General features: G+C 48.7%; 2 non-coding genes across 2 annotated transcripts; both read right to left on the bottom strand.

Annotated features, from left to right (window-relative positions):
• Positions 1–11,299: 11,299 nt before the first annotated feature.
• Positions 11,300–11,381, bottom strand: TRNAS-AGA (transfer RNA serine (anticodon AGA)). The gene has a single exon. It is a non-coding gene; the product is annotated as a tRNA-Ser (tRNA).
• A 9,756-nt stretch (positions 11,382–21,137) lies between these two features.
• LOC127056089 (U2 spliceosomal RNA) lies at positions 21,138–21,326 on the bottom strand. The gene has a single exon (XR_007775732.1). It is a non-coding gene; the product is annotated as a U2 spliceosomal RNA (small nuclear RNA).
• Between the last annotated feature and the right edge of the window lie 853 nt (positions 21,327–22,179).

Raw genomic sequence — 22,179 nt, 5'->3', positions numbered from 1 at the left:
TGTACTTGTATACTTAGGCTGGGAGGGTGTTCCCAGTGTCTATAGCTGAAAGACCCTGTACCTATTCCATTTTTTTAAAATTTACAAAGATAATTTTTACTGTTTTTTTTTCTTTAATTAAAAGCTTTTCTTGTTTAAGAACCTAATTGTTTTTTTATTTGGGTGAGATCCCAGGGGACTGGGTCTGGATTCACCAGGGAACTGGTGAGGAGAAAGGAGGGAAGAGGGAGAGAGAGGCTGATTTCTCTCTGTGCCAGGATTACTTTCTCTCAGGAAGAGTCTGGGAGGGGGAGAGAGAAGGAGGGAGGAAGGTGAATTGTCCTCTCTGTTTTGTGATTCAAGGAGTTTGAATCACACAGTGATCTTCCAGGGTAACCCAGGGAGGGGAAGCCTGGGAGAGGCAACGGTGAGGGAAAGGGTTTACTTTCCTTGTGTTAAGATCCAGAGGGTCTCGGTCTTGGGGGTCCCCGGGCAAGGTTTTATGGGGACCAGAGTGTACCAGGCACTAGAATTCCTGGTTGGTGGCAGCGCTACAGATTCTAAGCTGGTAATTGAGCTTAGAGTAATTCATGCTGGTACCCCATCTTTTGGACGCTAAGGTTCAGAGTGGGGAATTATACCATGACAGCATGTTTCATTTGCATTTTTTTTTACCCCTTTCTACAATATACACTGCACATGGCCTAGGGAAAATGCACATTCTTTCTATATTATAACTTTTTAAAAACATTAGCCATATTAATTTTTACATAAGGTGTAACTGTTTCTTTTGTTCTTACAGAGTTTTCATGTACCCTTATAAAAATGACAGTCTGATTACACAGAGCCATTTTAAGGCTCAGTGTTTTTAACATTGTTTCTTTTTGTTTTGTGCACCTCATCTCTGCTGTTGCTTCAGAGGGTCACTGTTAATTTCTTATTCTTTCATTACAACTTTTATCTGCTATTGTTTAAAAAAAAAAAACCAACCAAACAAAAAGACTTCAGAATCTCTTCCTATTCTCCTGATTTTGACTGCCCTATTGCAGCCATGACTTGGTCTTTATTTAAAAACATTTTAATTTTTGTAAAGAGTCAAGTTGCCCCTTAAGGGTTAAATGCTAAATCCCAAAGCCAAACAGCACTAATTTCCTGGGTCTTGCAAAAAGGTCTGTCAGTTTTGCAACTTTGAATTAAAGAGTCAAATGAATTTGTAGTGGCATTAAAAACAAAAACAAAATCAATTTATCTCGCACCTAGAAAACAGGAGTTTTACAAACCAGATGTGTTGGTTTAGATTCCTAGAACGTTACATATTTTCACAGACAAATAGATACATACACATTTTCTTTTCCTTAATATTTCTTTACACAGCATTGTTTTTACATAGCTGTATATATATATATGGATTATTTACAGACATTCTTCTGGAAAAAAGGTCAAAAATCAACGCAGATTATGCTATGTACAAAGAAAAACTGCTTTTGGCCCCAGCTGGCTGTAAAAAAACAATATAAACAAAGGCAAACCAAAGGCAATACAAGTTACAGAACTAAGATTACATTTGCAAAGCTTAACTGTCCAGTAAAATCCAACAGAATGCCTTTGTGACCCCAGAGCCGGTGTGGCTTAGTAACACCAAAGAAGTCACAGGCAGCAGACCTGGACTGGAATCTCTGAAAGAGACGCCGCAGGAGATTCCAGGGTGTAAGAGAACAGCCCTCCCAAAAGCAAAAGCATGTTGAAAATTCTGGACAAGCACTATACAGAATAATCTCCCGTCCACCTCTCTCCCTTCTCTGAATGTTATACACAGATGTGGCCAGTCTGAACATGTGTAAGTATAAAAATGGCATAGGGCTTGAAGCATTAATGTTTTTCCTAAGTTATGTGGGAGCGTTCCCAACACTCCATTGTTGTTTTATTATTTTATTAATAAAGCTTTAAAATTCAGTTATATAGAGTGTTTTCTTTATCTTCCCCCAAGGTCCTGCAGTGTCAGCCTGATCACCTAACACAAGGGATAAATTCGTAACAGAAATTTATCACAGTTTGGTGAGCAATTGAAAAGGGGGGAGCCCTGCGGAATTTACACCATCTGTTTGTTTTACCCTTGTTATTTTTATGTTTGGTTTGCTTGGTATTGTTGATGTTATATGTTAAGAATTGCATGATTAAAGACGTGCCCACTCTCAGCCGCAGTAAGTCTAAAAATTGAAGAGGGGTTTAGCATTCCTCTCTCCACCCTGGTTAACCGGAAAGGGTGGCAGGTGAATATACCTCAGTTGTAGCAAAACTGGACAATAAAAAAGTTGGAAAAAAGGAAAAAATGTGTACTTGATAACTAAAATTAAGCAATTAAAAGCATAAATAATAAACCAGGAGGCAACTCAAACCTACGCCCACGGACCCACAGGCAGCTGCTACGAATCGTTCCCCTTCAAACACCATGGCGCCACAATGAAGGTAAAAAACCTTTTAAAATCTCTATTGGGGTGTTGTCGAAGAACTGTCCATGGGGCCTTCTGTCTCTGTTGGGCTCACGCCATCTGAACTTATTGACTCTGCAGCAAGATCAAATGCAAAGTTGATTTTGCTGCACCCAAACTAAAAGCAAAAACTAAATTTTTCTCCAACATTTATCTGTTGCTTGCCTGCTTATCTGGGCCCGATCCTGCTTTTTTTTCCCAATGAACCGTTTGTGAGTGATACTGTGGTCATTTCACAATTTTGAAAGAAATGTTCAAGGAAAGGGACCAGGAAGGGTGGGAGCTAGTTGAGGAGCCCACCCTCCTTGCTGAATTGGTAGTGGAACACTAAAGAATCAGTTTTTGAGGCAGACAACAAAAGGGAACAGAACAAGGGGCTTTTTGTCCTTTTTACAATGAGATGGGAGTATGAAGGGGGTTGGATCGATCCGGGGTTTGGAGAATGGGGTAAAGGGGAGCGCTCGGTCTGGTGGTGGGAGAGGAGGCTTTTAATAAAGATTTTAACTTATTATTTGAATATTTGAGAGAGGCAAGTTTTGAGTTTGTCCACCTATGATTTGCCTCTTGCCACCACTGCATGAAACAATTAACCTCTTCTTTAGCCAATTTAGTTTTAGGTTGGCCGAATTTGTCCTTTAAGATGTCCACTCAGTCTTTGTTCCAAGATTTTAATAGTGGCCACTGAGTTTTGGGATCCCCCTGAGTTAGCCTAGACCATTTTTCCAGAAATTTACTGGAGTCTGGACCCTTTTTACAGGAGTCCAGACCCATCCTAAATACATAAAATGAGCCGGCGTTCATTTAGGGAACGGTCCCGACTTAGACGTCTGGTTACCAATACAGGAGGACTTCACACACCAATCACACAAGAAGGAAATTCGGGTTCCTCAGAGCAATGCCCAGTGCAACACACAAAAGGAGCCCACAGGCTACGCCTCAATCGCCCTTGCTTTTACACCAGGGGTTTTACCCAAAGTGCGGTGCAGCTGTGATTGTGCAGATTCCACTCACTCAGACCGCGGGGACAGGAACCCCTTGGTCGGTCTATCCCCGGACAGAGACGGCACCCAGACTCAAACACTCCACAAGAGGATGGATAGACATAGAGACAGGACAGTCCTCAGTCCGGACAAAACACAGAAATAATTACCTGACCAGATTCCTGATGTCAGATCCCGGGATCCCTACCAGAACAGAATGGGAACCAACAGGTTCGAAGGCGTAGACCTCACTGTGGCTGCATGCCTTTCCGCTCCAGTGGAGGACCGCTTGGGCCAAATGCCCAGGTGCTGGCTGCCACAGTCATCCTACAAAAACGGTCAGGAATCACACAGCCCCAGTGAAGATGGTTGCCATCTCGGTGGAACCTCCAAATTGTCAAAGTTAGAATCAGGACTCACAATTTGTCAGACCACTCTGTTTTATTAGCGCAGTGCTCCGCCAATAACACCCAGATAATGTGAGTGGCCATGCAAGACCCAAACAGTCTTATTTATACAGATAAAAGAGAGAGAATTAGACAAAGGGACAAAGAAAGCAAAACAGTAAAATTCATCTGGGGCACACCATGCATATCCTACTTCCTTACTAACTCTTATCGATCTAAGGCTAATACTCCACCAATTGCCCTTAAATGGTGCAATTGTTCTATGTTAATGTCTGTATTCCTGACACCTGGATTGCAGCATTCCAACAGTTTTGCTTAAAGGTACAGACAGCATTTCTTTAATCCTTTCTATTTTCACAAGGTAATTCATTCTACTTTCACACAATCAAATGAGGGAGTCCCATCTTCTGTGTGAACTGCAGCTGTTTGGGCCAGAGTGGGGTGGAGCTAAGGAGAGAGCAGGATCCCATGAAGAATCAGGGAGCAGAACTGCACAGGTGTAGTGCCAGAAACTGCTACATGTAGGAATTTGCAACCTGTAGCAGTTACTGATACCTGAGGGACGTTTTGGAGCATGAGCTTTCATGGGAGAATGCATCTAACAAAGCGGGTATTCACCCACAAAAGCTCATGCTCCAAAATGTTTGTTAGTCTATAAGGTGCCACAGGACCCTTTGCTGCTTTTACAGATCCAGACTAACACAGCTACCCCTCTGATACTTGATACCTGAGGTTGTTCTTATTTGCTGGCTTGTTCTAATTTGCTAAAACTTGACAGTGGTTTCTCTAGCAAAGACCAGTCCCTGTCCCCTTGGTCCAGACATTCGCATTCACATCAGGCTTCAAGTTGAGAATCATTTCCCATTCCTGCTCTGTGGGAGGGGAGACTTTTAAACACACTCTCTGTGCGACTGCACATGGCTAAGCAAAGAGAACAAACCCCAAATCCCCCCCCAGTGCTTGGGAGCCAGGTTTGCTGTGGGAAATCTTCAAGCCTGGGCATTTTGATTATTGACCAGTTCATCATGATTATTTATTCTGTGGTATTGAAGCCTTATTATACTCACAGCTGAGTAGTTAAGGTGTTAGAATTGATAAAGCCAATAGTATTCCCCTCTGTAGGTTTGAATCCTACTCACAACCTCTCACCCAAGCAATACCTTTATACAAACTGATGCTCTCAATTCTCTCCCCACTCCAAGTAAATCCTGTTCTGCTCCTTTCATAGAAATGCCTGGGACTCCACCTCACACTGTGTCCTTGAGGTGTCAGGCAAACTCTCAGCAGCTGAAGTCTCTGCCACTCACCTGGTGCCCCATAGATCAGCCATAGCCCTGGTTCTGCTCCTCTCTTTAGAGCATGAAAGGAGCCGAGTCAGTGAATGCATGGGTGCTATGAGGCTGCAGAACCAACAGGGGGAAAAAAAGGTTGCTCAGCACCCACTGGCAGCCAGCTCTGCTCCTGCTTCGGGCCTTGTGGACAAGCTCCTGCCAGGACCGGCACTAGGGTTTTGAGTGCCCTAGGCGGACAGCAATTTCGCCACCCCTTGCTCTGGTCCAGTGGCTCTGGTGGAGCTGCCACAGTGGTGCCTGCGGAGGGTCCGGTGCTCTGCGGCTCCGGTGGAGCTGTCCCAGTGGTGTCTGCGGGAGGTCCACCAGAGCCGCGCGAGCAGCCGACTGTCCGCAGGTACGACTGCGGCAGCTCCACAGGAGCTGCCTGCCGCCCCCTCTGGACACCCTGGGCTGCCGGCTGCCACGGCGGCGCCCTGACCCAGGGAACACCCTGGACTGCCGGCTGCCATGGTGGCGCCCTGACCCAGGGTCAGTGGGCCTCCGCGGCAGCCGGCTGCCCGGGGTTTCCCTGGGCCAGGGGACACCCGCCCCTGGGCTGCCGGCTGCCGCGGCAGCGCCCTGACCCAGGGGAGACCCTGGATTGCCAGCTGCCATGGAGGCGCCCTGACCCAGGAGTTACCCTGGTGTGCCGGCTGCCGCGGAGGCGCCCGCACCCAGGGGACACCCTGGGCTGCCCGCTGCTGCTGGCAGCTCAGACTCCCTCTCTGTCCCAGCAGCAGCAGCTGCTCAACCATTTAAAAAAAATTTGGGGGCACTTTTTGGCACCTTCAAATCTTGACACCCTAGACAACCGCCTAGTCTGCCTAAATGGTTGCACCAGCCCTGGCTCCTGTTCTTCCCCTTCAGCACCTCCGCCTGCCAGTGGTCAGTTGTTCAGTGGGGTGCAGGAAGAGGAGGGAGAGGAATGGAGCACGAAGATGCAGGTGAGGGGTGGGACTTGGGGGAAGGGGTGGAGTGGGGAAGGGCAGAAAGGGGGGGATTTGTCCCAGTCCTGCACCCCTCTAGGGCCAGCCCTGAAGGGAAGCACTGACTATTACAGTGGCAATAAAACTGACCAGCATTGCGGGGGAGACTGAAGATCAGCTCTCATCAGGTCTCTTCTCTCCCCCAAGGTGAGCCAGACACTGCTCTCTCCTGGCTCTCACTCTAGCAGCTGGACACTAAGGAGTCATTTCCCCACAGGAAGTGCATTGAGTGCCCCTGTGGTGCTGGGGGGGCTGGTGCTGCTGCTGCCTGTGGGGCTAGCAGGGGGGTTGATATCTGCACAGACTCTCAGCTGTCAGGCGGAAGGGGGCACTTGAGACCTTACCAGACTGGCTCAGTGAAGATGGGGGGTTGACAGACCAATACAGACTTTCTCCAGAGCCCAGAGCAGCATTCACCCATGCAGCCAGGCAATGGGCATTTACCACAGCGTGGAGCCAAGGGGGAGGTGTCAGGTGCTGTTTCAGCTCCTCGAGGACAGGCCCTGTCAGCCAACAGACACTTCTTACTCACCACAGCTAAGGTTGTCTGGTTCCTCTCGTGGGAGAAGTATGGAGCAGCCATTTGTTTTCCTGTTTGTGCTCCTCTGTGATGTGAAAATTGGGGAGGGGAGGTAGAAGCCCCACTTCCCTTCCTAAATGACGTCCAGTGGGGGAAGCCAGGATAACAAGGTAGGGCAACAAGTGGTGGCCAGACTCTTACTGTCAAGGTCTAGTCTTGCTCATGGTCCAGCTCAACTTCCTCCCAGCATCACTGGCCCCCAGTCCCCTTCTACCACCAGGTCAACCCAGGAACTAAGGCAGGAATGGTGTGAGGAAGCAAGTCAAGCTGAGCATGGCAGGCAAAAGCGAGTCTTATCTTCGTGGGCATTCACAATGACATCCTTTTTGTGTGCCATGGCCATGGCTGACAAAAACATCCCAGACAGAGAAGCAGCAGGCCAAAATAGTGGTCTGCAGGTACCAAAGTGGCTCAGTTGAGCAAGCATTAGTGTGAAAATCAAAAGGTCCCTGGTTCAATCCTTGGCTTTAACAGCCCTTTTGTCTTTCTTTGTGCAGTGGTGGCTTGTTTTCTGGGAGTGCAGCAGCACCTTTACCTGAGGTGAATCCCTGATTTTGAGATCCCCAACAAGACAATGAAGCATGGACTTCTGCCCCAGTTGGCCCACCTGATCTTTTAAAATCAGAGATGGGAGCTGTATTTCCCATGCGACTTATTGGTTGACCCAATATGGTGGGAAGAGAGTGAGGCAGGGTGGCCCTCGGAGATGGTGCCAGAAGGGGCAGGGACTGGGGACAAAAGCTCCTCTCCACAGCTGAACGAGGGCAGTACTGGGGAAGGGGCATCTGTAAAAGTGTCCACGTGGAACATGGCAGGGATTGGAGGGCCCAGGAGGAGATTGTGGGATGTTCAGTGACTTGGAGAAGCTGGACTTGGACATGGTGTGCATTCTGGAAATGCACATTAACAGCTTTAGGGTGGCTTGATGGGTAGAGGGTGATTGGAGGAAGGGCCTGTCTTTCTGGCCCTCCTGGCCAGGGAAGAATGATGAGGTTGGAGTCTTGTTCTTCACATTTTCAGTGCTCCATGGCACTTGTTACTGCTAGATTAGTGTTTATGGTCCCCAATTAAGGTGTGAAAGGAACTGGCTCCCTTCCTCTGGACTACACAGTGTTTGGTGTAGGGGGTGGATTTTAATTGTGTCAGACGGCCTGAGGACCGCTGGTCCCATTTTCCCAACTGTCAGAGGAAACTTTTCTATGATGACCACTCCCTGGTGCAGGTTTGTAGTGAGGTCGGTTTAGAGGACATGTCTCTCCATAGTGGAATCAGTGGAGGGCAGGAGGTAGCCTCCAATTCCTCTGATCTGAGCTCACACCAGACACAGATGCAGTACACCTTTCTGCAGGGATAGGCCAGGAGTCACACTGATTTACGTGAAAGAGAGCACGTCGACAGCCCAGTTGCCACCCTCTTCCTCTTGCCCAGGTTTAATAGTCATGGATAGGCAGGAAGGAGGAAGAGTCTGAAGCTGGACCCCAGCACACCTCTCCTCCTCTCGGCATCTGAAGCAGAGGCAGCTAGTGCTGACAGCTCCAAGGGAAGGCTTAAAAGCCACAGAGCAATTGAGGGTGGGGCAAGAAGAGGGGAGGATTTCCCCCAAGAGGCTCTTTCCCAGCTGCTGAGAAGCGCAGGAGTACCCAGTGTTTGCTCTTGCGGTGAAAGGGGTTAATAAATTTAGGTGGCCTGGCTAGCTCAGCTGGCGGCACTTCTGGCTCTTACTCTGAAGGCTGAAGTTACAATTCCCTGCCTGGGTGTTTGGGGCTCCTCTTCAATAATACAACATACAATCTGCTTAAGCCCCCACCCAGTAACCTGGGGAAACTAGCCCTGGCCACTGGGTGCCTCTAAGAGGCGATACTTTCCCCACTCACATGCACTGAGTGTAGAAAAGAAACTTTAAGAAAAAGGAGGAAAATCACCTTGTGTTAACTTGAGAAAACACCACAATGAGGATTCATAACATAACACTTTGAGCAAAACACCCACCCACAGCCCTCTGGGCAGTGGCCTTTTGCCTCCGACTCTTAAATCCAGACACCAAAAGCTCTGTGGATGTGCCCCTCCCTTCACTGCACCTCACCCGCAGCTGCTGCTCTGGGTCAATGAAAACCCAGAGTTCACCTCTTACCTCCTGAGGGAAAGCCCCTTTCTCCCTCCACTGTCTGGCCATATTGCCGACCACTTGCCATTCCCCCCATCAGCGCTCTGCTGGCCAACCTCTCCGCTCTGGGACATCTTGTGGTCCCACCAGGAGTGGAACAGGCTCCCTAAAAGTAGTGGCCACCAGAGCCCGAACAGTAGCTCTATCCCTTCCACTCGAGGCCATGACCCTGCACCACCCCTTCTCCCCAAGGCCTCGCTCCTGTGCAGCCTCTTCCCCACAAGACCCCACCTCCTGCTCACTGCTCTCCACCTCCTCCCCCCTCACTCACCCTTATGGTCATTACAAAGTGGCAAGGCAGAGCTCTCCCATTTTTAAAAGTTCTGGGGTGTTGTTCCCCCCTGTTCAGGCACCCCTGGGGCCCTGCACTTCATACAACTCTTCCTGATTTCAGCTGTTAGTGTGGGAGCCTCACTGCTAGCGCAGACTGGGTAGTTTGTTGGATGAGAGACACTGGTGATAAGTGATTTCAGATCTGTTGGTCTGCAGCAAGACTCTACAGTGAGTCGTAATCAGCTCTGTTATTACACAGGGACGAACAAAGGGTGAAATGGTGCCTGGAAGCCTTAAGAAGAATCCACCCCACCAAGCACAACGCTTGTCACTACCTGCTCTCAACTCCACTGAGAATGTTTTGGAGTCACTCCTCGCCTTTATCAACCTAGGGAGAATAGCAATTAACAGGTGCTCCAGTGGCACAATTGGTTAGCGTGCAGTACTTATAGGGCAATGCTGAGAGGAGCTATGCTCAGGTTGTGAGTTCAAACCTAACCTGAAGCACTGATTTTCATTAACCAAATGGCATCATCCCCTCGTTTGGCCCTGTGAAGTGTACAATTCCAGCCCAGGGACACTGAGGGTAGGGGAGAAGTTAAAAATGCCCCCTTTGCTTATTAGCTCCTCTCCAGAGTGCAGGTCAGAATCTACAATCCTTTCTCCCCCACCAGCCCCTGTGCCAGGATCCCTCCAGCAGAGCCAAGAGTCCTGCTCATGGCATCTGTACTATTGACAAACATTAAGTGACAGGGACAAAACACTCAAATCCTGCCTGGGGCAAGGAGCCAGGTTTGTGCTTCAGATTCTGTCATTCATACATTTCCTGGCCGGGGAATATCCCACAACAGCATTTAATGGGAAGCTGCCTGCAGAACAGTTACACTGCACAGAGCTGCTATGGAGGAAGGGTGGGAATTAGTAACATTTTGAGGATTGTTTGGGAAATGAGCCTTTTTTTTTTGTGAGGTTAATAACTATCTCCTCAACTTTATTTATTCAATTTAAAAATTAGTGTCACTTGATTTTTGCATCTCCCTGTGAAAATACAACTGGCACGTGTGGCTTTCTACACGGGGTCATGATGTTAAAATTGGGGAATTCAGTCTCTGTACTTCTGGGGCAGTGGTGCTTTTTTAAACTGCCTCACTGCCAGGCACACCGGGCTGTTAGCTGCACCCACTGTCCTTGCCAGGGGCCCTTGCTGAACCCTGGGCAGCTGCACTGCCATGCTGGGGTTACTCTGCAGGGGGAGAAGCTGCTGGGGAGCAATGTAGAGCAGGTGCAGGAAGGTGACGGGGTCACTATTCACATTCTTAACCGCACAATTTTCCAAATTTGGGAATAGATTCATAGATTCATCCTCCAGCAAGTGACCCCATGCCCCACGCTGCAGAGAAAGGCAAATGTCTGAGAACAATTCTAAGGGGAAGGTGACTGCAGAGCAATGACACTGGAGATGCCCAGACCTCCAATGGGGGCAGCGTGGAAATTAATAATGGGAAGAACATTTGCGAAATTAGCTGTCACTGACAAGATTTGTCTCTGCTCCTATTTTACGCTGTGGTGTTAGTTAGAGGAATCAGTACAGATTTTTTACTATATTAGTTAAACACTTAATTTTATGTAACCAAGCCAAAAACTTAGTGTCACTTATTTTTTCTCTGTCCTAGCAAGAATGAATTGAATTTTGTGACTTTCTGGAAAGTGCAGCGAGATTAAATGTGGGGAATTTAGTCTCTGTGTTTGTGAGCTGATGTTTTCCTCTCACAGGTCAGTGCCTGCATTGAAATACCAAGAAGAATCTAAGGGCTGGTGTACGCTGGGTACTGAACTGGCAGAGCGACATCTCTCAGGGTGAGACCACACCCCCAAACCCATAGAGTTAAGGTGACCTAAGCCCTGGTTCGATAGTGCTAAAGAAAAGGAAGAACTGTTCTGTCAATGTAGCTATTACAGGGATGGGAAAACCCCTCCAGTCACTGTCCGCTCCAGAGAGCTATAGCAGTGTTTTAAGTGTAGAGAGAGTGAAACTAGATCTGGCTCCAGTTCACACTGTGGATGCTTAGGCACTAAGAGTGCAATAATAACGACAACAACACAGTGCCTGTGTAGTTGGCAGGAGTTGAACCTGTGCAGGGAAACCCCAATGGATTTCTAGTCCATCACCTTAACCACTCAGGCACAACTACTTGACATGCATTTGCTTCACTACATGATTATTCTTTTCTCACTGAATTGTCATTCCAATTGTTTGCTCAGACCAGCTTCCCCAGCACACTCATGGCTGCTCATCAGTGTGTAAGTGTGTCCTTGGCTGAACAGCGAGAGTTCCTGCCCATTTCCCTTCTGGCTGGAGCAGGATGAGAGTGTGTTTGTGTTAACGACATTGCTGTAGATTGTTGTTCGTTCCCCACTCTGACAATTCAGTCTCTTTCCTAGTCAAATCTCCACCACATCATTCCAATAGCTGGGGGCAGGATTTCTCTGGGGCACTGAAATGTTTCAGGGGATTGGTGTGTGAGCTTAGCCTTGCGTTCCACCCTTGATGTTTCATGGACGAACAACAGCAGCAGAAAGAAAGAGCCGAGCCAATATCTCCCTGGCAGGGATGCAGGTGCCACGACCCCTCTGTCTGCCCATCACCATCGCAGGAGAGAAGAGTTCACTGGAATCGAATACCCTGGCTGAGACCAGAGACATAGGGAGGTTTTGCTGCTCATGGATTTGTACAAAGGAAATTGTGTCTCTGTGTGAAATTGAGGCGGGAAATGAAACGTCCACATGGTGGCCCAATGCTCTAGGGAATGTGGGTGAAGGACTCGGGCTGAGAAGTGATTTAACGGGGTTTGTTTCAATTATTTGCCCTAATTAAAAACTATGGCTAAAAGGCAGCTACTGTTGTTAGTACTTGTACCTGTGTAGGGACACCCCAGTGGGTGTTAAGTCCATTGCCTTCACCAAGGGCAGTTGATTATTTTATCAAGGTACAAATTTCTTGGTCAAGGCCTAGACTCCGGAGAATACAATACACTGATGATAAGAAGAACTACATAAAAAGATTTTGCAGCCACCATTGGCATAACTGTGATGTGTCGTGTTTCACTCTTTATATCTGGCGCCACCTCCTTTCCCTTTCGCCTTATAGTTGACCAAAGGCAAAGCTGAACATTTCTTCAGATACCAGGGAGTGTTTATGTCCATCCCTGCGAGCTACACAGGGGTTTGATGTTGCTGCTTTCAATCCTCTGGCTCTGCCGGGATAAGGAACAATTCAGGCTGTCACTGAACTGAAGGAGGAAGATCATTTTTTGACAGGGAGAGGGACGCCTCCTCTTAAACGTGTTTGTCTGGCTGGCAGTCCTGGTTCCCAGGTCTTGCCCATGGGGCTTCAGCAGTTTTGGGACCAGGTCACTCCTTGGCCCCACCTGCTGCCCCCAGGGGCTCCCCTCCAGGGGCCCCAGCAGTGCAGCATCTGCCTGCTCGCTCCAGTGGCTGCCAGCCTCTCCCCATGGCAGGGCGGGGCAGAGCTGTGCCTCTATGCGCTGCCCCCACTCCAAGCCCCTGCAGCCAATGGGATGCTGTGGGGGTGATGCCTGGGGGCAGCAGCATGCAGAGGCCCCCCAGCCTGCCATACCTTGGAGCCCCAGGTAAGTGCCGCACCCCTGACTCCCTCCCAGAGCCTACACCACCACCCCTCCTCACATACCCCCTCCTCCCCCCAAACTTCCTCCCAGAGCCTGCACACCCTCCACACCTCCCAGCCCCCCAACTCCCTCCCACAGCCTGCACTCCCTCCCTCCACACACACCCTCCCACCCGCCCCAATCTCCCTCCCAGAGCCTGCACCCCCACCCCTCCTCCTATTCCCCCTACCCTCGCCTAGAGCCTGCACCCAGCACCCAAACTCCATCCCACAGCCTGCACCCTAGAACCTCTCCCCCACCCAAACTCCCTCCCAGAGACCAGCCTCTCTCCCCTTCTGCACCCAAACTCCCCCTAGAGCCTGCACCCCTCCTGCACCCCAATCCACAGCCCCAACCCAGGGCCTGAACCCTAGACCTCCTCCCCCCATCTCTCTCCCAGACCCTTAGGCAGGTGAGAGGCAGAGTTTTGGAGGGTGAGTTCTGAGTGGTATAAGTGACATTATTGGCCCACTGGGAGGATTGGAGGACTGGCACTGGCCCTAAGGTACATTGAGGTTGAGACCCTGCTTTAAGGGAGTGGAGCAATGCTGGAGAGACTGACGGGCATGGAGCTGGGGAGCTGTGTGTGCTCCAAGGAGAGTTGTTGTTGTGCTCTGGTGACACAGAGCGGGGGTGGGGAGTTTGGAAGCTGTGGTGTTTGTAGAGAGATTAAGTTTAGTAACCCCCAGGTTAAAAACTGTTCCTGCTCTTGGCTCTACAGGGTATTTTTGTTCAGAGAACAGCTCAGTGGGTGAATGTTTCCCTGCAGGATAATGGGTTCCTAGTTACAATCCAAGGGATGGTCTACACTACGGGGGAAAATCGATCTAAGATGCGCAACTTCAGCTATGTGAATAACGTAGCTGAAGTCGAAGTATCTTAGATCGAATTACCTACCATCCTCATGGCACGGGATCAACGTCCGTGGCTCCCCATGTCAACTCCGCTACCGCCGTTCGGGTTGATGGAGTTCCGGGATCGATATATCACGTCTAGATGAGATGTGATATATCGATCCCCGAGAAATAGATTGCTACCCGCCGATATGGCGGGTAGTGAAGACGTAGCCCAAGTGACTTTTTCGAATGAAGATCGATTTCCAGACCCATCTCCAGTATGTTCAGGAGTTCGCTGAATGGGGATGGTTGAAATGAATTTAAACACTCAGCATTTTCCTGTGCAAATGAATAAAAACCTAGCAGAGCTGTCCAGCAGCTGAAATCAGTTCCAGTCCGCAGGGTCTCTAAGAGGGACACTCTGTATCTGAGGCATGTGCAACACCTCTGTGGTGATGATAGGTGAAAAAATGCTGGATTCAATGAAAGATGAGACCATAGGAGGGGAAGGTGAACGGCAGCACCACACAGGGTCATAACACTGAGACACAGGGCTTCACTGTCTCTACTCCTGTGTTTTCCATCATTTATATCCTAAGGAACACACCCTCCCCCTCCCCCACACACTGTCACACACAACCTTCTCCCCTTGAGCCCAATCCAACCCTCCCCCTCTCCCACACACACTCCATGGGACACAGCCTCTCGGTGGGGGCTTGTCTCTGCATCTCCCCAACAGGGGAGCAGAGAGCCAAAAGGGCCACAGGAGATCAATGGAGCTAGGCAGGAACAGAAAAGACTTCCTTTCCCTCCTCAAAAGTCCCATTAATCTCACTCATGGGATGTTCCAGCACCAGGTGGGCTCAAAGCACCAACCTTCCCCTCAGCAATGAAAGGGGGAACCAGCTCTATCACACAGAAGAAGGCTCCCCACCTCTGCTGCTGCCATCCTGGAGCCTTAAATATCAATTTGTTTTAGCTAATGCAACCCTTCCACCCCTCTCATCCATCCATGAAACATGGAGACAAGACCCTGAATGTTGACTTCAATGGTGCTGTGGGTTAGTGTACAGTGTCTCTAAAGCAGTGCTGAGTGGAGTAATGCTAAGGTTGTGAGTTCAAACCTCACCTAGAGTACTAGTTTTCTTTAAGCAAACGGCTTCTACCAATCATTTTATCCTGCAGAAAATACAGTTCCAGCTCAGAAGACACTGAGGTCTCCTTGCTTTACAGAGAGCAGGGCAGATTCCACAGATCTACCCGGCTCTGCTCTCCACCAGCCGCCTGTGTCAAGAGGGGTCAGGCAGAGCCCAGAGCACTGCCCCCCGACTCCTCCTCATTCTTTGCTCCCCAAACCAGCTGTGTGACTCAAAACCTGCCTGGCTTTCTCTATGTTAATGTGGTTTTCATCTGTTGTGTTGATGTGCATGTGGGTCCTGTGTGATTTTGGTGGATGCCTGGCATAGTTTTGAGTGCATTGGTGTGTGTATGATTTTTGCATGCAGATTGTTTTTTGCTAAGTATTCTTTTGGTATGTGGTTTTTGTGCTTTCTTGTTGTATGCTTTTGCTGTCTTTTTTGGTGTGGATTTGTTCTTTCTATATTTTGTGTGGCTTTCCCTTATGTGTATATGGTTCTGTGTGTGTTTGTGTGTGTGTGGGGGGGTTGTTCATGTCTGTGTGGGCCTATGCAGTCTGGGGAAGGGGCACCAGGCACTTGGAAAGAGACACTGGAGAGAGGCTGTTGGAGGCTGATTGGGTGCTTGGGCTGTTTGTCAGGCTGGGTTTGGAACCAGCTCTTGGAACTTTTCTCTTCTGGAAATGTTGCTGTCCCCACCCTAGAACTCACACTGGTGGCTCTTGTTATCTAGAGATGGGAGGGGAAGGGACCAAAAGACGAATTGAGGTACAGGGTGTGTGCTGCAGTGGTGGGTGGTTGCTGGTGGGAGTGACATGAGCTGCTTGAGAAGAGGGGTGGTACCAGCTATTGTTGGTCTGCCTCGTGTTTTCTGACAGACTTGTTGCATATTGGGTGGTCACTAGGTGACACTGTCTGACAGCGATGCTGAGTGGAGCCATCAGGGCCTTGTGTGCTCAGAGCGCGGCACACACCTGTGAGAAGCAGATCAAGGCCAGGCCGGCGTCGGTTCCCCCTGCCAGGAGGAACAGAGACCGCAGGAGCGGTGCCCCCTCCTGCCTGGTGAGAAGGTGCAGCACTGGGGTATGTTCACAGGGCGAATCCACTTGCATGTACTGCTGTTTTCTGTCTGTCACTGGGTGACGGTTTCTGACCAGCTGGCAGCCAATTGGCTGTCACTGCCTGGGGTGATGCTGCTGTTGCCCAGGGCTGGATGGGGAGTTGGGCTGTGGGTCAGGGGGTTCCTGCCTCACAGCTGGGGGTCAGGCAGGGCTGTCCTTATTTTTTTAGTAACCAATGTTTTTACATACCCTTTTGTCCCTTGGTAATTTCACTTTGTACTTTAATTTTTTTTATGTCCATCCTTTTATTCCCACCAACAGATAAACCTTGTGTCTCATGCATATTTTGCCTTTATATGTGCCTTTACCACCTAAGGATGTTTCCCTGTTAACAGATGGGCGTTTCTTGACTTCTGCCCTTCTGCAATATTGGTTTCTGTAAATACAGTTAAAATGCTTGTAATCCTTTTCTGCCTAATGCAGTATTTTCTTTTTTGTCACATAACACACAACAATGCTAACAAGACAAACAACACAAGCCAAAATGCAAAACATAAAAAACAAAACACAATCTTTGGTGCGACAGTAGATCCATGGTATTCTGGGTTGCTCTTCAGCTGGTACCGTCTTTTCCTGATTTTCTAAAAGACAAAAAGAACGTGTTTCTACCCCTTCTGGGGTGGCAAATTATTTCTTAAAATAGTCCTTCCTTTTACAAATATCCTTGTTGATTGCAAGCAAAACAAAGGAATTACCCCCACACTTCCTTGTGTTTTTGTTCTATAGGCAGGCCAGGTTTCAATGGCTCCATCTTTTAAGGGTTTAGGGGAAATTATCCCACTGGTCAGTTATTACATTCATGAAGTGGTGTGCCTCAGTTTTTCTTCTTATACAGCAGACCAAATTTGTAATGTTTTTTTCTGCTTTGCTAAGCTTTAGGTTTATGCACAGGGAATAGCTGAGAAGCATCAGTACCATCTGACCTTAAAGTTTTTTTCCCCAAATCATACACACTATACATTGTTACAGGGGTACTTATTAACATTAAAGTTATCCCAATGTTTAATATTAACATCAAATCTATTAAAAGTATCGGGTTATACCCAGTGGTGAGCTGGAGCCAGTTCGCACCGGTTCGCAGGAACCGGTTGTTAAATTTAGAAGTCCTTTTAGAACCGGTTGTTCTAGGACAACCGGTTCTATAAGGGCTTTATTTAACAAAAGCTCTGGCACTCCACCCTGGCCCCAGCTCAAGCTCACTTCCCCCTCCTCTCCTGAATGCTCTGCCCCCCTCTCCTGCTTCCCGCAAATCAGATGTTCAAAGGAAGCCTGAAACAAGCAGCAGGCGCACGTAAACTGGGCCATGGGGGGAGGGGAGGTGCGGCCGGCTTAGAAGCTCCCTCCAGCCTTGTACCCCCGGCAGAACACCTCCAGCCCCATCATGATCCTGCCCCAGCCAAGTACCCCTGGCTCCAGTCCTGTGGCTATCTGTGGCGCCGGTGCTGGGTCCCAGCCCCGAGGCTCCGGCCTGGTCCGGCCCCTGTGGCACCGGTGCTGGGGCCCAGCCCCGCGGTTGCAGCTCCCGGCCTGGCCCAGCTCACGCCCCGTGGCGCCGGTCCTGGGTCCTGGCCCCGTGGCTCCAGCCTGGCCCCTACAGTGCCGGTGCTGGGTCCTGGCCCCGCGGATCTGGCCCGGCCCCTGCGGCGCCAATGCTGGGTCCCAACCCTGTGGCTTCGGCACAGCCCAGCCCCCGCGGTGCTGGTGCTGGTCCCTGCCTTCCAGTTACAGCTCCCAGCCCAGTCTGGCTCAGGCCCTGTGGTGCTGATGCTGGTGCTGGGCCTGGCCGAGCAGCTCCAGGCAGCATGGTAAGGGGGCAGGGAGCAGGGAGAGGGTGTAGGAAGAGGGCAGGGGAGTTTGGAGGGTGTGGGAAGGTGGATAGGGGTGAGGCGATCAGAAGGCAGGAAACAGGGGGATTGAATGGTGGCAAGGGTCCTGGGGGGGCAGTCAGGAAGGAGCAGGGGTTGGATGGGGTGGAGGGGGGTGGTCAGGGGACACGGAGAAGGGGTGGTTGGATGGGACAGGGGTCCTGGGGGGCAATCAGGAAAGAGAGGAGCGGTTGGATGGGTAGGCAGGGGGTAGTCAGAGGACTGGGAAGGGAAGTGGATGGGGCAGAGGTCCCGGGGGGCATCAAGGAACGTGGTGGGGTGGATGGGGCAGAAGTCCGGGGGGGTGGCCACAACCCCCTCATGGGGTGAGGAGGAGGAGGGAACCTGGTGTTAATATTGTCAAAGCTCATCACTGATTATACCAACCCTTTTCTTTAGGCAATTTGTTTTTGGGGCCAGTGTGTTCAATGTTCTCTTGAAATTTTGCACAGGTTTTTTAATTTATAGGGATAGTTGGGATTATGTTTTCCAATGTGCATTACTTTGCACTTAACAGCACCGACGTTCATCTGCCATTTGGTTGTCCCATCACCCAGTTTTGTGAGATCTCTTTGTGGCTCTTCGCAGGCTGCCTGGGACTTAACTATCCTGAGTAATTTTGTATCATCTGCAAATTTTGCCACCTCACTGTTTATCCCTTTCCCCAGATCATTTATGAATAAGTTGAACAGTACTGCTCCCAGTACAGACACCTATGGACATGAGAGGGAAGATCCTCTTCTGACACTGGCAGACCAGGTGCCAGCTCATGCCAAGGCCCCTGGGCCTTACTGAAAAGTGACAAACGCATGGCTGAAAACTAGTCTTGCTCACTCGTTTGTTACTGTTGTTAAAACAGGCATTAGATTCATAAAAATGTGTTTAGTGTTTATGACAAGCTCGTGAGTTGCTGCATGCATTCTTCTCACCTATAATAGCCGTAGCCCATGTTGTAAGGTGATATATAAGTGTTGGCACTAAAGCTGTAAACCCCCTTGCTGCCACCCCGCCACCAGTCAGGAGAGAAGCATTACCAAGTGTGAAATGCTGGTTTACCAGAAGAAGCGTCATCTCCTTTCCAACAAGAGAAGGCCCTGACTGAGACATCAGACAACCCACTGTGGATTATACGTGGACAAAAGACTTGGCTGATTGCTCCCCCTCACACACCGACGAGGAAGCAGAGACCTGCACAAACACTTGCCCCCATCAGCTTGAGCTCTGGGGGAATGGAATAAAAATCCCTGTCAGGAAGAAACTGTTGTCCCCACCCCCGATGCTGCTTGGATTCAGGGAGACGGCACGCCTTCTAAGCATAACCAAGGGATCCCGGCTGTTTGGCTAGGGTTAGCCCTAAAGGACATTATCATAAATGGATAGTTAAGAGTTAATGGAACAGAAGTACTTCATATCTCTTTTGCCTGTAAAGGGTTAACAAGATCAGTGAGCCAGGCTGTCACCTGACCAGAGGACCAATCAGAGGACAGGATACTTTCAAATCTTGAGGGAGGGAAGTTTGTGTGTGTGCTGTTACAATTTGGTTGTTGTTCACTCTGGGGGCTCAGAGGGACCAGATGTGCAACCAGGTTTCTCTCCAATCTCTCCGATACAGGCTCTTATAAGTTCAGAATAGTGAGTACTGGGTAGATAAAGCGAGTTAGGCTTATGTTTGTTTTCTTTATTTGCAAATGTGTATTTGGCTGGAAGGAGTTCAAATGTGTATTTGGCTGGAAAGATTTTAATTTGTACTTGTATACTTAGGCTGGGAGGGTATTCCCAGTGTCTACAGCTGAAAGACCCTGTAACATATTCCATCTTAAATTTACAAAGATAATTTTTACTGTTTTTTCTTTCTTTAATTAAAAGCTTTTCTTGTTCAAGAACCTGATTGTTTTTTTTATTCTGGTGTGAGACCCCAGGGGATGGGGACTGGATTCACCAGGGAATTGGTGGGGAGAAAGGAGAGAAGGGGGAGAGAGAGGCAAATTTCTCTCTGTGTTAGGATTACTGTCTCTCTCAGGGAGAGTCTGGGAGGCGGAGAGAGAAGGAGGGGGGAAGGTGCATTTTCCTCTCTGCTTAAGATTCAAGGAGTTTGAATCACAGTGATCTTCCAGGGTAACCCAGGGAGGGGAAGCCTGGGAGAGGCAACGGTGAGGGAAAGGGTTTACTTTCCTTGTGTTAAGATCCAGAGGGTCTCGGTCTTGGGGGTCCCCGGGCAAGGTTTTTGGGGGATTAGAGTGTACCAGGCACTGGAATTCCTGGTTGCTGGCAGCGCTACAAGTACTAAGCTGGTAATTGAGCTTAGAGGAATTCATGCTGGTACCCCATCTTTTGGACGCTAAGGTTCAGAGTGGGGAATTATACCATGACAGACATACAGAGTTTGCATGTTACAGCAGCTTTTGCTACACCTGGGTGTCAAGCTAGAGTCAGGGTGCCCAAGGGGGCTGTCTGTGACTCCATGTTAAGGCTGTTCTAGTGCCTGAGGAGATCACACTTGATACTTGGTGTGTGAGATCAAAGTGTGGAATACACAACCGTGAGGAACCCCACTGCCTGCCAGCCCCAGACGACGGGGGCTCCTGCTCTCTGGGGCTCTGGCTGCACTAGAAAGGTAAGTTTCTAGCTTGCCTGGTTCAGAAAACCAGAAGGGAAAGATAGATAAACCCACCTGACATTTTTTAAAAAAAGAATCCTCATGATTTGTAAGCCACTGTCGTGATTTTGGGCATTTTCCAATAGTGAAGGTGGCAATAATGAGAAGTTAAGAGTTATTATTTAGCATTTAGATTACAGTAGGTTTGGGGGGAAAAATCAGGATTGGGGCCCCTGAGTGCCGGGTGCAGCACGACACCTAGTGCCTTGTCTCGATCTTACTAACCAAGATACATAGAACGTAGGTCGGGTGGGAAGAAGTCTTTGCAACTCATGCAGTTGTTGATGTACATGTAATCTCAAATATTATCAAGCCCCCACCCCAAGAAAAACAAAAACAAAAGAACAACCATCTCCCCAACAGACCCAGAGTCTGGAAAGCATTTGTCCCTCATACTGTTGAAAAGACTCACAGCAGAAAGAAGGAGTCCAGCTTCATAAATAATTCTCTAGCAAGACAAAGAAGAACCTCTCACATCTGCAGACTCACAAAACACTTCCCAAGAAACCATAACTGTATTGTTTATCATAAAGAAACCAAAACACTAAAGACACCAGATGTTTCTGCTATTTCAAAAAAATCTGCTTGAAAGAAAGATCATCACAGTTCAACCCTTTTCTGTTTTTCTAACCAGAAGGTTTTCCCCAGAAAAGATACAGCGTTCCTGGAGACACTACAATACCAAGTTGATGCATGGGGTAAACAAAACAAGCTCCTGTGTTCTAACCCTCTTGTTTCAAAAATCAAGCTAATATACAGTTCTCACAGTAAGGACATATGACAGATTACATTGATCAAAAGAGACACCATGCTTTGATCTGAGCACCAAAAAGCAATACTGACATTCTGCCACGCACACACACCCCTTCGCCCACCCATTTCTACCTCACCAGGACAAGCTCCCAGACACGCAACAAACACCATAACTAGGGAACTCTATGTGAGACTGACTCACTTCCCCAAAATGACTCCAGTGGAAGAATTCAAAGCAAGAACCCTTAACACACAATTCTGTTCAAAGACAGACAAGTCTTGCAGATGCCTTCCTCTCGCTGGTTTCCCCTCTAGACTTCTAATTTCCATAAATCCACCCACTGACCTGTGACTACCAATCTCTCACTCTTAACTCTTAGAGCAAACCAGGGCAAAGGCCTGGTCTACACTACGTTGTTAAACCGATTTTAACAGCATTAAATCGATTTAACGCTGCACCCGTCCACACTACACTGCTCTTTATATCGATTTAAAGGGCTCTTTAAATCGATTTCTGTACTCCTACAAAACGAGAGGAGTAACACTAAAATCGATATTACTATATCTGATTAGGGTTAGTGTGGACGCAAATCGACGTTATTGGCCTCATTATTTTACAGTAGCTACCCACAGTGCACCGCTCCAGAAATTGACGCTAGCCTCGGACCATGGATGCACACCACCGAATTAATGTGCCTAGTGTGCACGCACACAATCGACTTGATAATATCTGTTTTATAAAATTGATTTAAGCTAATTCGAATTTATCCTGTAGTGTAGACGTAGCCAAAGAAAGCCTATGCAAGCGCTATTCCGCAGCCCCGATGCTCTTTTCTGCTCCTTCCCACACAACTATCTCAAACATACAGTCAAATTGCATCAAATTGCATCAAAGCAATTCCTCGTTTGCATCAAAGCAGTTCCTCGTTTTTGGGGC

The sequence above is a fragment of the Gopherus flavomarginatus genome, chromosome 7 (assembly GCF_025201925.1).
Source record: "Gopherus flavomarginatus isolate rGopFla2 chromosome 7, rGopFla2.mat.asm, whole genome shotgun sequence".
In the NCBI taxonomy this organism is placed as follows: domain Eukaryota; kingdom Metazoa; phylum Chordata; order Testudines; family Testudinidae; genus Gopherus; species Gopherus flavomarginatus.
The sequence above is the reverse complement of the archived record's forward strand: the minus strand, read 5'-3'. Positions and strand labels throughout refer to the sequence as shown.